Genomic DNA, 12,326 nt, shown 5'->3' on the forward strand with positions numbered 1-12,326 from the left:
AGGATCCGATTTATCTTCACAATGCTGACCGTCAAAGCTTCACCCAGCCCATTGAAGGAGTTCAGGCAGTCTCTCGTGTTTATCCCTTGGCTGGTAACACACATGCCCCTCGCGCTCAAACTGACGCCACTGGAAGCACCATTGCCCAAAGGCCTCAGAAGTGATCTCGTGTTCTCAATGACCGAGAGCTTCTCGTCGCGCTACATCAGAAACAGGATAAGCATCATAACTGGCTTAAGCGTCAGATGCAAAGCCTCTTGGTGGACGTCAATCGCATTCGCAATCTTTCCACCAAGAATGCCTTTGTTACACATGAAACCTGTTGGAGATCTTGGAAGAGTTTGACATTGCTTAGTGCTGAAGCCGATCTGCAAGACGATGGCTTCACAGAAAGATTCAAGTTTGACTCAACTCCTCCAAGGAATGCTCGCTTGCGTCAGACTCCCTCACTTGAAGACTCTGACTATTCGTCCCCAGCTGCGACGGTGAATGCCAGAGTCATTGATGACCAAGATGATGCCACTTCACCTCCTCCAACTTCAGCGCGTGTCAACACTACACCAAGTTCTTTTGCACCACCGGACCTCAACGACGACCTTGCTGCTTCGCCTGCACCTCATGGGAACGAGTAGAAGCTCTATGTCTTCAAACCTTTTTGGTCATTATTGACAAAAGGGGGAGAAGCATATGAGTTTATAGTCTTCAAGCGGGTCCATATGGGTGGTTGCTTTACTTTTTGCTACTTTTGCCAAGTGCTTACAACTCTCTTTTTTGATTCATTTGGTTCTTTTTTGTGTGTTGTAACACTTAAACTTGATGGTCGTCTGCTACCTTTTTGACACTATGTGATGCGATGATAAATTCCGCATGTGCGACGATAAATTCCGTGCGAAGTCATTTTGCAGACGTCCATTTTTCATTAAGCATGTCATTATCTTCGTTATATCAAATCATGCATGATGAATTGTCATCATAAGTTGAAGAGGATCTCCACAAGTACAACCTGCCATGTGCATTTGCATTCCAAAAGCAAATTACTTATATGCACATCTTCAGGGGGAGCCTTTGCCACTTATGAAGACAATACCCTATCCTTTACAATTTCACATATTTTATTCCCCGTTGAAAACTTCAACCAGTTTGTCATCAATCACCAAAAAGGGGGAGATTGTAAGTGCATCTAGTGCCACCCCTAGTTGGTTTTGGAGTATTGACGACAAACCTGGTTGAGGGACTAATGTGTTTGTGAGAATTGCAGGATAACACAGGTAGAAGTCCCTCATTGATTCGGTTTTCCTACCAGAGATGACCCCTAAAAAGTATGAAGACATTGAAGTCAAAGGTGGTATGTGAAGACATTCACATTGAAGACTGTGACAAGAGAAGACATCGCGTGAAGACTATGGAGCGCGAAGACTTAGTTGTTTCGTCGTTCTTTTCTTCTTTGTTGAGTCATAGGAACCACCGTACTGTTAAGTGGGGTCCAAGTGAACCAGTCAGAATGACTGAAGTGATGCTTAACCAAAATCCAATGTCTTCGAGCGAAGACAATAAGCGCAAATCTTATCCAAAGCTGGATAAGTCAGCTTTGCTTGTAGCTCAAGTAAAGTTGCCGTGTGTGTTTGAAATCTGACCCTTGGAACACGTGTCAGTTCCTTAGTGACCCAGGGTCATTTCGGACAAATCAGGTCGGGTTGCCTAGTGCCTATAAATAGCCCACCCCCTACACCATAAATTGGTTGGCTGCTCAGAGTTAGTGTATGGCTTTTGTCGTTTGAGAGCAACCCACCTCGAAGCCTTTGAGAGAGAATTCCTTGCGAGGACAAAGCCCTAAACACCCAGAGCCAAAGAGTGTTAGGCATCACTGAAGTCTTCCTGTCTGTGTGATCTGAAGACTTATTACACTTGAGGACTGTGAATCCTCCAGCCGGTTAGGCGTCGCGTTCTGAGCATCCAAGAGTCATTGTGGATCACCAGTGAACGAAGTCTGTGAAGGTTTGGAAGTCTACCTTGAAGACTTACCAGAGTGATTGGGCGAGGACTGGGTGTCCTTTAGCTCAAGGGGAATAAGGTGAAGACGCGGTCTTCTGAGTTGAATCTCAGCCTCCCTAACCAGACGTACAGTTGTCACAGCAACTGGAATTGGTCCAACAAATCATTGTCTTCAACGAGCCACTGGTTCTATCCTTCCCATCTCTTTATTTGCATATTGGTCCTTGTGAAGTCATTGCCTGTTTGCATTGTCTATTTGTCTTCACTGTGTGACTGCTTGTTCTGATTGGCTTCATACTATCTTCCGTCCTAATCTATACTGCCTAGCTGCTATTAGTCTTTGTGCCTTCATTTCATTGAATGCTTGACTATGGCTTGCTTAGTGTAGTCTACCTTCCGCTGCGTGGTAATAGGTTTATTTCTATCGTTTGTCTTCGAAACTTCCATGTTTTGAAGACTTTCATAAAAATCGCCTATTCACCCCCCTCTAGTCGATCACTAGCACTTTCAGGCATCATGACCCGTCCAGCGGTAAACCGCCAGGACCCCTTCATTCTCTTGTATGCAGGAACAAGTTAAAATACAACCACTGCGGATTATGCATATAATAAAGATCCCAAAAGCATGGTGAGTTATCAGTATCAAGCAAAACAAGTATGCTCGATGGTATAACAGACAAGTGTTTAAACTAGCCTATTACAAGGCGTTTTAATGCCCACACTGGATAATTGTTTTAGTAAGAATGGTAGGCTGTGACAGACTAAACTGGCCTCCGGTTCAGGATTCATCACTAGGACGACTTGAAGATTGAGGATCATCTTGAGTCGGTGCATCCTCCTCCTCTCTACCCAGTGGCTGGAAATCAATCGTTGTCCAATCGATTCCAGTTAAAGCTTGGAACATGGCTTCTTCACTTATAAGGGTGGAAGGATCAATGTCAGGGGCATAAGTGTGCTTACGAATTGGCGGAACAAGATCTTCTACATCATGTGTTGGTGCAGGATATCTTTTCTGATTAGCATCATAAACCGGCTGGTAATGAGACAGATCCGTTTCATCCACCAATTTGCTCGCTATAGGTCACAGTTCCCTTGTCAGCCTTCGGAGATCATCATTGTTGAATTCTAAGCCGTCTTCCTTTACGCCGGGATAGCCTTGGCCAATATCTGCCGGTTCAAGATCTGGAATCCATGCCTTGGCCCGAATTAGCGCAGTCAGCGCGCCTGACCTTGCAGCTGATCTTTTAACTTCATCCAAACGGGTAGGCAACATTGACAGCTTCTCGATGGTTTCTTTTATCAGCGTTGGAGGAGGCCTGTTATAAGCAGCAGTGCAAATAGCCCGTTGGGATCCGGAATACAGCTGCTCTATCAAAGTATAGGCAGCCTTCAGCTTCATCCGCATGTCAGAGCCCAGATGGGTAATGCGGGTCCCTGTGACATTGTAACCATCAGTAAACCGGTAATTGATACGGTAAAAGGACTTGAAAACATCAGTTGAGGATACTTACCAAATACAGCAGAGGTCATAGTGTTTATTTGCCGCTTTAAACCGGTTAATTCTTCGACCACCGGTTTAAGGGCTGCTTCTGCGTCTTTGGCCCTCTTTGCTAAAGCGGCCTTTTCCGTTTCCCAATCTGCACATTCCTTCTTAAAGGTTTCCTTCAGCTTCTCCATGGCTATTAAGGCATTGGTCAGCTCTTCCTTGGCTTTAGAAGCCTCCGCTTGCTGAGATTTAATGTTCTCTTGAAGATCAGTGGTTTGGGCGTCCTTTTTGCTCAGCTCAGCCTGTAAAGGAAAGACATATCATCAATGGGTTGTATATATTTGAAAGTACCAAGCGTATAACAAGTTATGCACTTTGCACTTGGGGGCTAATGCTTACTCGCTTTGTTCTAGAAAATTATTTCAAGTCCCAAGTGTAATACAAGCATCATTCTTGGCACTTGGGGGCTAATATACATCTGCTTAAAGTAACAGTGCTTAAAGTCTCGGTTCACCTTGGAAAGATAAACCGACCCTTGGGGACTACACAGGCGAAAGTTACAAGATTACAATGCTAAAGTATCGGTTCATTTCTAAAAGGATCAACCGACCCTTGGAGGATAAGTATGCAGAGTCGTGGTATTATGAAGTCCCGGTTTTTGATTACTATCATAAATCGGCCCTTGGGAGCTACTGGAATTGGTACTTACGATTGGACTTAAGAGAGAAAAGGATTTGTACTTACTTCATAATGTTCCTTCATCAAATTCACTAAACCGGCTTCGTAGTCACGGTTTGTGTACAGACGGTTCAGAAAACTAGAATGGAGCTCCTGGGCGTTAAGGTGGGCATAGCTTGATAAATGGGTGCTCCATTTGCCTTTCTCCATGGCAGCACGTTCTTCTTTGGCGCTATGTTTTGCTAATACAACAGGATGTCCAGGGGAGGTGTGGCAAACGCCAGTAATGATAACCTCATCTTCCTTGTCGCCAGCAGCCTTTACTGGAGTTGGTGGAATATCAGTAGCCTTAACCGGACTAGACGGTCCATCATCAGTATGGACTGGACTTGCCGGTTTATCAGCTTGCACTACGGTATCAACTTCTACCTGTTCAGTAGAAACATGATCTGGCGGTGGCAGGTCATCAAGTGTGGCGTCAACAGTTGCTCTCTCCGGTTATGAAATTGTCGCCGGTTCAACTGTCACATGGTCATCAGACGGTTTGTCTACACGACCCTTCTTACTGGGTCTGGCCTTGGCCCTGAAATAAAAAGATATACATATCAGTATAAGCATATAAGTGTAAAGCGTCAAAAAGAGACAGCTTAAGGCATTTACCCAGGGACGGTCTTGAGGGGTGGAAGCTGTGTGGCAGTTGACTCGCCGGATGATGAAGGTGGTGTTCCCTGATGATTCGAATTGGATGGATTAAGAGGCTGTTGGAAACAACGCGCCTTGGGGTAAGAAGTATTGGAAGTATTTGAGACCTCAGATTGGTGCTTTCGAACCGGAGTATTTGGCAGACCGGTTGAAGTGATTACTTGGCCGCTATGACGGGTTGTGCGGCGTGCTTCGTGTTGCTGCTTCTTCAAAAGAAAGTTTGGGTCCAAGTAAGCTAGGGGGTGAGAAAATCTTACTTTCTGGATTGCTTGACGGATTTTTTGTGTTGGCAGAGGGTTTGAACCGGAGGAAAGGATAATTACCTCTGCGTCGTCAGCTTGGCTGCCCTCGGCGTCATCCTGATAAATATCATTGTCAATGAGGTGTATGAAAAGTGAACCAAGGGAATCGAGTTCTACCTCTGCATCCAGTTCATCAGGGGTGTCATCAAGATCTAAACTGATTGGTTCAGTTGCCTTCCTCTTGGAAGATTCCTTAATAGCCTTCATTTTTTGAAGAGGAGTCTTAACCGTTTTCTCCTGAGGTTTCTTTTTCCAGAACGGGTCATCACCCTGTTTAAAAGATAGGCAGAGGGTATTAAAAGTTGCACAGTTAAAAAATATCAGGTACAAAGCGGAAGCAAAACAATCCTTACAGCGGGCGGTTTGTTCTGTGTGTAAAAGGGACTTAACCCGGTCTTGCTACAGACAACTTCCGGTTCATTCAACATTTTCTTGACAGACTCAGTAACTTCATCATCTGTTAGCTGAATGTCAATATGACGTTGGGAGTCTTTTACGTCGCCGGTATACTCGCACATTAAACTGGAGCGGCGACTTAACGGCAAGATACTCCAGGATAGCCAGCAACGAACAAAGTCCACACCTGTCAAACCGTTGGCCATGAAAGCTCTAAGCTTGACGAGTTATGGTGCATACGAGGCCCGTTCCTTGGCACTTAAGTCGTTGCGGAAGCGGATGAGTGTTGGCAAGCCGGTGAGCATGGTAACCCGGCAGAGGGTTCTCATCCTCAGGAGAAGTGTCCTTGCAATAGAACCAAGTCTGATTCCAATCCTTTGGGTGACTGTGAAGTTTGGCGTGAGGAAAACTAACATCCTTCCTTTTCTGAATGGAGACGCCACTGAGTTCAGTATTGGGCCCATCTACGAATTCAGTGCGACGGTTTAAGTGGAAGAAATCCCGGAACAACTCGAAAGTCGTCTCTTCTTGTAGACAGGCTTCACAACACACCTGAAAGTTGTAGATATTGGATAAAGAGTTGGGTCCAATGTCTTGAGGGTGGATCTGAAAGCTGGCAAGTACATCCCGGAAAAACTTGGATCCGGGCGGTTTAAAACCACGGCCCATATGATCAGCAAACACTACTACTTCGCCATCTCTGGGGGTAGGGGGATTTTCTGGACCGGGAACTCACCAGTGGATTTCATTCTTCTTCGGTAAGGTGCCAATTTTGACACATCCATTCAGTTGCTCCTCAGTAACCCGGGAAGGAACCCAGTTACAAGAATAGAATTGTTTGGCCATTGCAATTGAAGAGCTGGAAAATATTGCTGCCGGTTATGATTCATAAATGACAACGCATAAAGTATAACAGGTTGAGAAAAAAGGAATTCAAGCATGTAGAATTGTTAAACCGGAGGTAGTTATAAACCGCCTACGACAGAGCGTTATAAATGGTAAAGCGATGAGCGGTTTACAAGGGGACTAATGGCATATGATAGATTACTTTCTACAAGGATAGACCGCCTACACAAATAAGGAAGATGCAGATCTAAGGCAAAAATGACTAAGTGAGGAAAAACATGTTTCACAAGATTGCATTGGAATTTTGGATCTGCCGTAAGTCAGGAAAAGAAAAAAATATCTAGATCTAAAAAAAGTTTGGTCCTGAAGCAGTTCACAAAAGGTCCAGATCAAGTTCTTATGTGTTTAAGGTTTGGTTTGATGGCGGAAATAAGGATTACCATAGCCACTGAACGCGTCAAGCCTGAGATTTGCTATCTATGGACTGACGAAGAACACGAAGAGAGCGCCATGAACCTGTATGAACCCTAAGTGGGTCTACAGAGGAGAGAAGGGAAAGGCTTACAACGGCTGTTGAGGCAGTGGAGGTGCGCCGCGTCTCTCTGGTGCGATCAGGTCGATGCAGCGGCCAATGGTGAGGCAGAGGTGAAGCTCGACGACGGCGGCGGTGCTCGGGTGCAGGGGCGTCGCAAGGAGGAAGAAGAGATGGAGAGGCAAAGGAAAGAAAGGGAAAGGGGCCCTCAGCCCTATTTATAAGGGTAAAGAGATAAGCAACAGGCGCGGGAATCGAGGAGCCCAAATAAATGGATATATAATGAGATCGTCGTTTCGATTGTTGGATGCTCATAAATGAAAGGGTATCTTCGGCTTTAAATGAACAGATGACATCATGTCGGTTTACTACAAATATGGAGGATGATGTCACGGCGGTTTACAAGATCTATGTGAAGGTGCAAAGGGAGGAATTCTTCTAAGTGTTGAAGATTGACATGAACAAGTTCAAATCAATCTGGGGCCTAATGTTGGGGATATTACTACTGGACATAAACCGGCCAGGAGAGGCCGGGTTATCCTCATGATGATTATCTTATTTGAAGCCCATGAAGACATGAATGATGGCGCTTCATGAAGGCCCAAGGCCCAAAGGCGGGTTAAGGCTTGTAGACATAAAACGATATTGATGTATGCTTGTATGATAAGTTAGGAGTAGAGACCGAGCCAGAGACGTTTATGATCCAGCCTCGGGACTCTATAAACCGGCGGGCGTCGACCTATGTATATAAAGGGACGACCCGGCGGCGGTTTAGGGACAACACACAACAACTCGAGAGCCAGGCAAAGCGAATTCACTCCCTGGTCATCGAAACCCTAGCAATTCCATCACAACTGGAGTAGGCTTTTACCTTCATCGTAAGGGGCCGAACCAGTATAAACTCTCACGTCCTTTGTCTGCTTTAAACCCCTTTAAGCTAACCCGTAGCGATGGCTCCACGACTAAGTCCTTTCACAAGGACAACTGCCGTGACAAAACCACAACACTCGACCTTTCGGTCTCAGTGTTCCGAGGCCATATCTGCATATGCTAGGCTCGTCAAGTTTAACCCGAGTATTCCGCATGTGCAAAACTGGCTTGCACCCGTTGTATGTGAACGTAGAGCTTATCACACCCGATCATCACGTGGTGTCTCGGCACGAAGAACTATCGCAACGGTGCATACTCATGGAGAACACTTATACCTTGAAATTTAGTGAGAGACCATCTTATAATGCTACCGCCGAACTAAGCAAAATAAGATACATAAAGGATAAATATCACATGCAATCATAATATGTGACATGATATGTCCATCATCATCTTGTGCCTTTGATCTCCATCTCCAAAACACCGTCATGATCTCTATCATCAGCGGCATGACACCATGATCTCCATCATCTTGATCTCTAGCAACATGTCGTCATATGGTCGTCTCACCAACTATTGCTTTTTCAACTATTGCTATCGCATAGCGATAAAGTAAAGCAATTATATGGCGCTCGCATCTTATGCAATAAAGAGACAACCATAAGGCTCCCGCCAGTTGCCGATAACTTTAAAAAAACATGATCATCTCATACAAAAATTTATATCTCATCATGTCTTGACCGTATCACACCACAACATGTCATGCAAAAACAAGTTAGATGTCCTCTACTTTGTTGTTGCAAGTTTTACGTGGCTGCTACGGGCTGAGTAAGAACCGTTCTTACCTACGCATCAAAAACCACAACGCGGTATAGTGATTGCTTTTTGATCTTCTAAAAGAACCCTATTCATTGAAACCGATTCAACTAAAGTTGGAGAAACAGACACCCACTAGCCACCTGTGTGCGAAGTAAGGCGGTAGAACCAGTCTCGCGTAAGCATACGCGTAATGTCGGTCTGGACCGCTTCATCCAACAATACTGCCGAATCAAGATTCAACTAGTAACGGCAAGCAATATACATATACCCACGCCCACAACTCCTTTGTGTTCTACTCGTGCATATAACATCTACGCATAGACCTGGCTCGGATGCCACTGTTGGGGAACGCAGTAATTTCAAAAAATTTCCTATGCACATGCAAGATCATGGTGATGCATAGCAACGAGAGGGGAGAGTGTAGTCTACGTACCCTCGTAGACCGTAAGCGGAAGCGTTATGACAACACGGTTGATGTAGTCGTACGTCTTCACGATCCAACCGATGCTAGTACCGAAAGTACGGCACCTCCGCGATCTGCACACGTTCAGCTCGGTGACGTCCCACGAACTCTCGATCCAGCTGAGTGTCGCGGGAGAGCTTCGTCATCACGACGGCGTGATGACGGTGATGATGATGCTACCGGAACAGGGCTTCGCCTAAGCACTGCTACGATATGACCGAGGTGGATTATGGTGGAGGGGAGCACCGCACACGGCTAAGGGATCAATGATCAACTTGTGTGTCTATGGGTGCCTCCTGGCCACGTATATAAAGGATGGAGGGAGGAGGAGGCCGACCCTCATAGGGCGTGCCCAAAGTGTGGAGTCCTACTAGGGCTCCCTAGTCCTAGTAGGATTCCACCTCCCACATGGAATAGGAAAAAGGGAAGGGAGAAGGAGAAGGAAGGAAGGGGGCGCCCCCTTTCCCTAGTCCAATTCGGACCAGTCCATGGGGAAGGGGCACGGCCACCCTTGAGTCCTTTCTCTCCTTTTCCGTATGGCCCATTAAGGCCCAATACGAATTCCCGTAACTCTCCGCTACTCTGAAAAATACCCAAATCACTCGAAACCTTTCCGATGTCCAAATATAGCCTTCCAATATATCGATCTTTACGTCTCGACCATTTTGAGACTCCTCGTCATGTCCCCGATCTCATCCGGGACTCCGAACAAACTTCGGTCATCAAATCACATAACTCATAATACAAATCGTCACAGAACGTTAAGCGTGCGGACCCTACGGGTTCGAGAACTATGTAGACATGACCGAGAGTCATCTCCGGTCAATAACCAATAGCGGAACCTGGATGCTCATATTGGTTCCTACATATTCTACGAAGATCTTTATCGGTCAAACCGCATAACAACATACATTGTTCCCTTTGTCATCGGTATGTTACTTGCCCGAGATTCGATCGTTGGTATCTCAATACCTAGTTCAATCTCGTTACCGGCAAGTCTCTTTACTCGTTACGTAATGCATCATCCCGCAACTAACTCATTAGTCACATTGCTTGCAAGGCTTATAGTGATGTGCATTACCGAGAGGGCCTAGAGATACCTCTCCGACAATCGGAGTAACAAATCCTAATCTCGATCTATGCCAACTCAACAAACATCGTCGGAGACACCTGAAGAGCACCTTTATAATCACCCAGTTACGTTGTGACGTTTGGTAGCACACAAAGTGTTCCTCCGGTATTCAGGAGTTGTATGATCTCATAGTCATAGGAATATGTATAAGTTATGGAGAAAGCAATAGTAACAAACTAAACGATCATCGTGCTAAGCTAACGGATGGGTCAAGTCAATCACATCATTCTCTAATGATGTGATCTTGTTAATCAAATGACAACTCATGTCTATGGTTAGGAAACATAACCATCATTGATTCAACGAGCTAGTCAAGTAGAGGCAAACTAGTGATACTCTGTTTGTCTATGTATTCACACATGTACTAAGTTTCCGGTTAATACAATTCTAGCATGAATAATAAACATTTATCATGATATAAGGAAATATAAATAACAACTTTATTATTGCCTCTAGGGCATATTTCCTTCACTATAACGCGGACCTCTTTTCTTTTATTCAAGGGTGTTTAAGCTTCCATGTTCAGGACACTATTGAGTAAGCAAAAACCATATTCAGTTAACATATGGGTAGGTTACCTACCAAATCTTGTCGGATGCTTGTACAACAAATCTAGCTGAAGGTGTGAAGCACTAAATCCTTGCCATGCCATGACTTATCTGAAATTTTGAATAGTAACACATCCTAAGAAAACAACATACCGTTTTAGGCTAAAGAAACAACATACTAAAACATAAGAAACGAGGAGCTTTATTCTCGCAGATTCATATTCACCTTATGATGTTGTTGTTGAAAGAAGGTACCTCACATATTCGAAATCCCAAATTATACGGGAAAAAACTAGTGTACTCAAGAAGTGGGAGGTTTGAGGCTGACATCAATATGTTGAACTTTAATCGAACGTTTTACACTATGATGGGATGAAGTAAATGGAGTGACTTCAAGCACAGCAAGGAAACTAAAGGCAAGCGTAAATACTTAGTTGCTTTATCATTTTCTTTCATCAAAGCTTCGTTTACTTCTCATGCATTTGTGTTAGAGGAGCTGAGGGGGCGTGAAGCAACAAAAGGTTGCGTGTGTGACATTGGTAGATGGGTTGTGGATGGGATGGAGCAGTTCATGAGCCACGTGTGTTGTTTAATACATGCGAATATGAAGTAGAGAGATTGACGAGCAGTGCTTTATATCGCCTTTGGCGAGCGCTAAGGGAGTGTTTCCCGTGTTTATCTTGGCGTACCTCCCGCGCCAGCGAGCACTCACCTACATGGGCCTCGCCCAACCGGTAATAAGTGAGCGCCCACCCCCAGCCATTGAAACAAGCACACTTTTCTCAATTGTTCACATCCATTTTTATTGTAGTAATATTTCATTATAATTTGATTTTTTTAATAATTTTTGGGAAAAAAATGAATTTAAACCTACCATCCCCTTTTCATTGTCCCCCCCCCCCCCAGCCAATGTTTGCGCGCTGTACACATCCTAAAGAAACCACCATATCTTCTTTTGTGAGGGAAGAAATTTCATCAAAATTCTCTAATTATGAAAAATGGCGCACATGTGATGTGTCACTTGTAACGAGGGGAGGAGGAGGTGAAAATTAGCTTTGCATTTATTTTTTTGAGCACATCTGGTTACACTCTGGGAGTGCGGATTTTTGGAGGCAGATCTCCAGTGAGCTCGGTATTTTGCAAAAGTTCAAAAAGCATACTTAAAAGTTCCAAAAAAATCTGAAAAAATACCATGAAAACTTATATGTATTCCGCAAGAACGTGTTAAATTTCGTAAAAAAATGTTGTGATTTGTAGGCTGTACAAAAATAACAAATTTCTGGCCCAATAAAAAAAATAAAAGGCCCATTAAAAATGTGTATTTGTCTTTTTCCTGTACGCCACATGTAAACGTATTATACTGTGAAATTTTGCATATACATAGTATACATGTGCATGTGTGTTCAAAAAATAAATTTGGAATTCCCCCGCAAAAAATAAAATAAAATAAAATTTGGAATTTTTCGCGCTCTGAAAAAATAAAAATTGAAAACGAGCTCATTGGAGCTCGGCCTCCGTCGGCATTTTCCGTACACTCTGGGCCCTAAAAGGCCCAGTTTTG

This window comes from Triticum urartu, chromosome 4, assembly GCF_003073215.2.
Source record: "Triticum urartu cultivar G1812 chromosome 4, Tu2.1, whole genome shotgun sequence".
Lineage (NCBI taxonomy): Eukaryota > Viridiplantae > Streptophyta > Magnoliopsida > Poales > Poaceae > Triticum > Triticum urartu.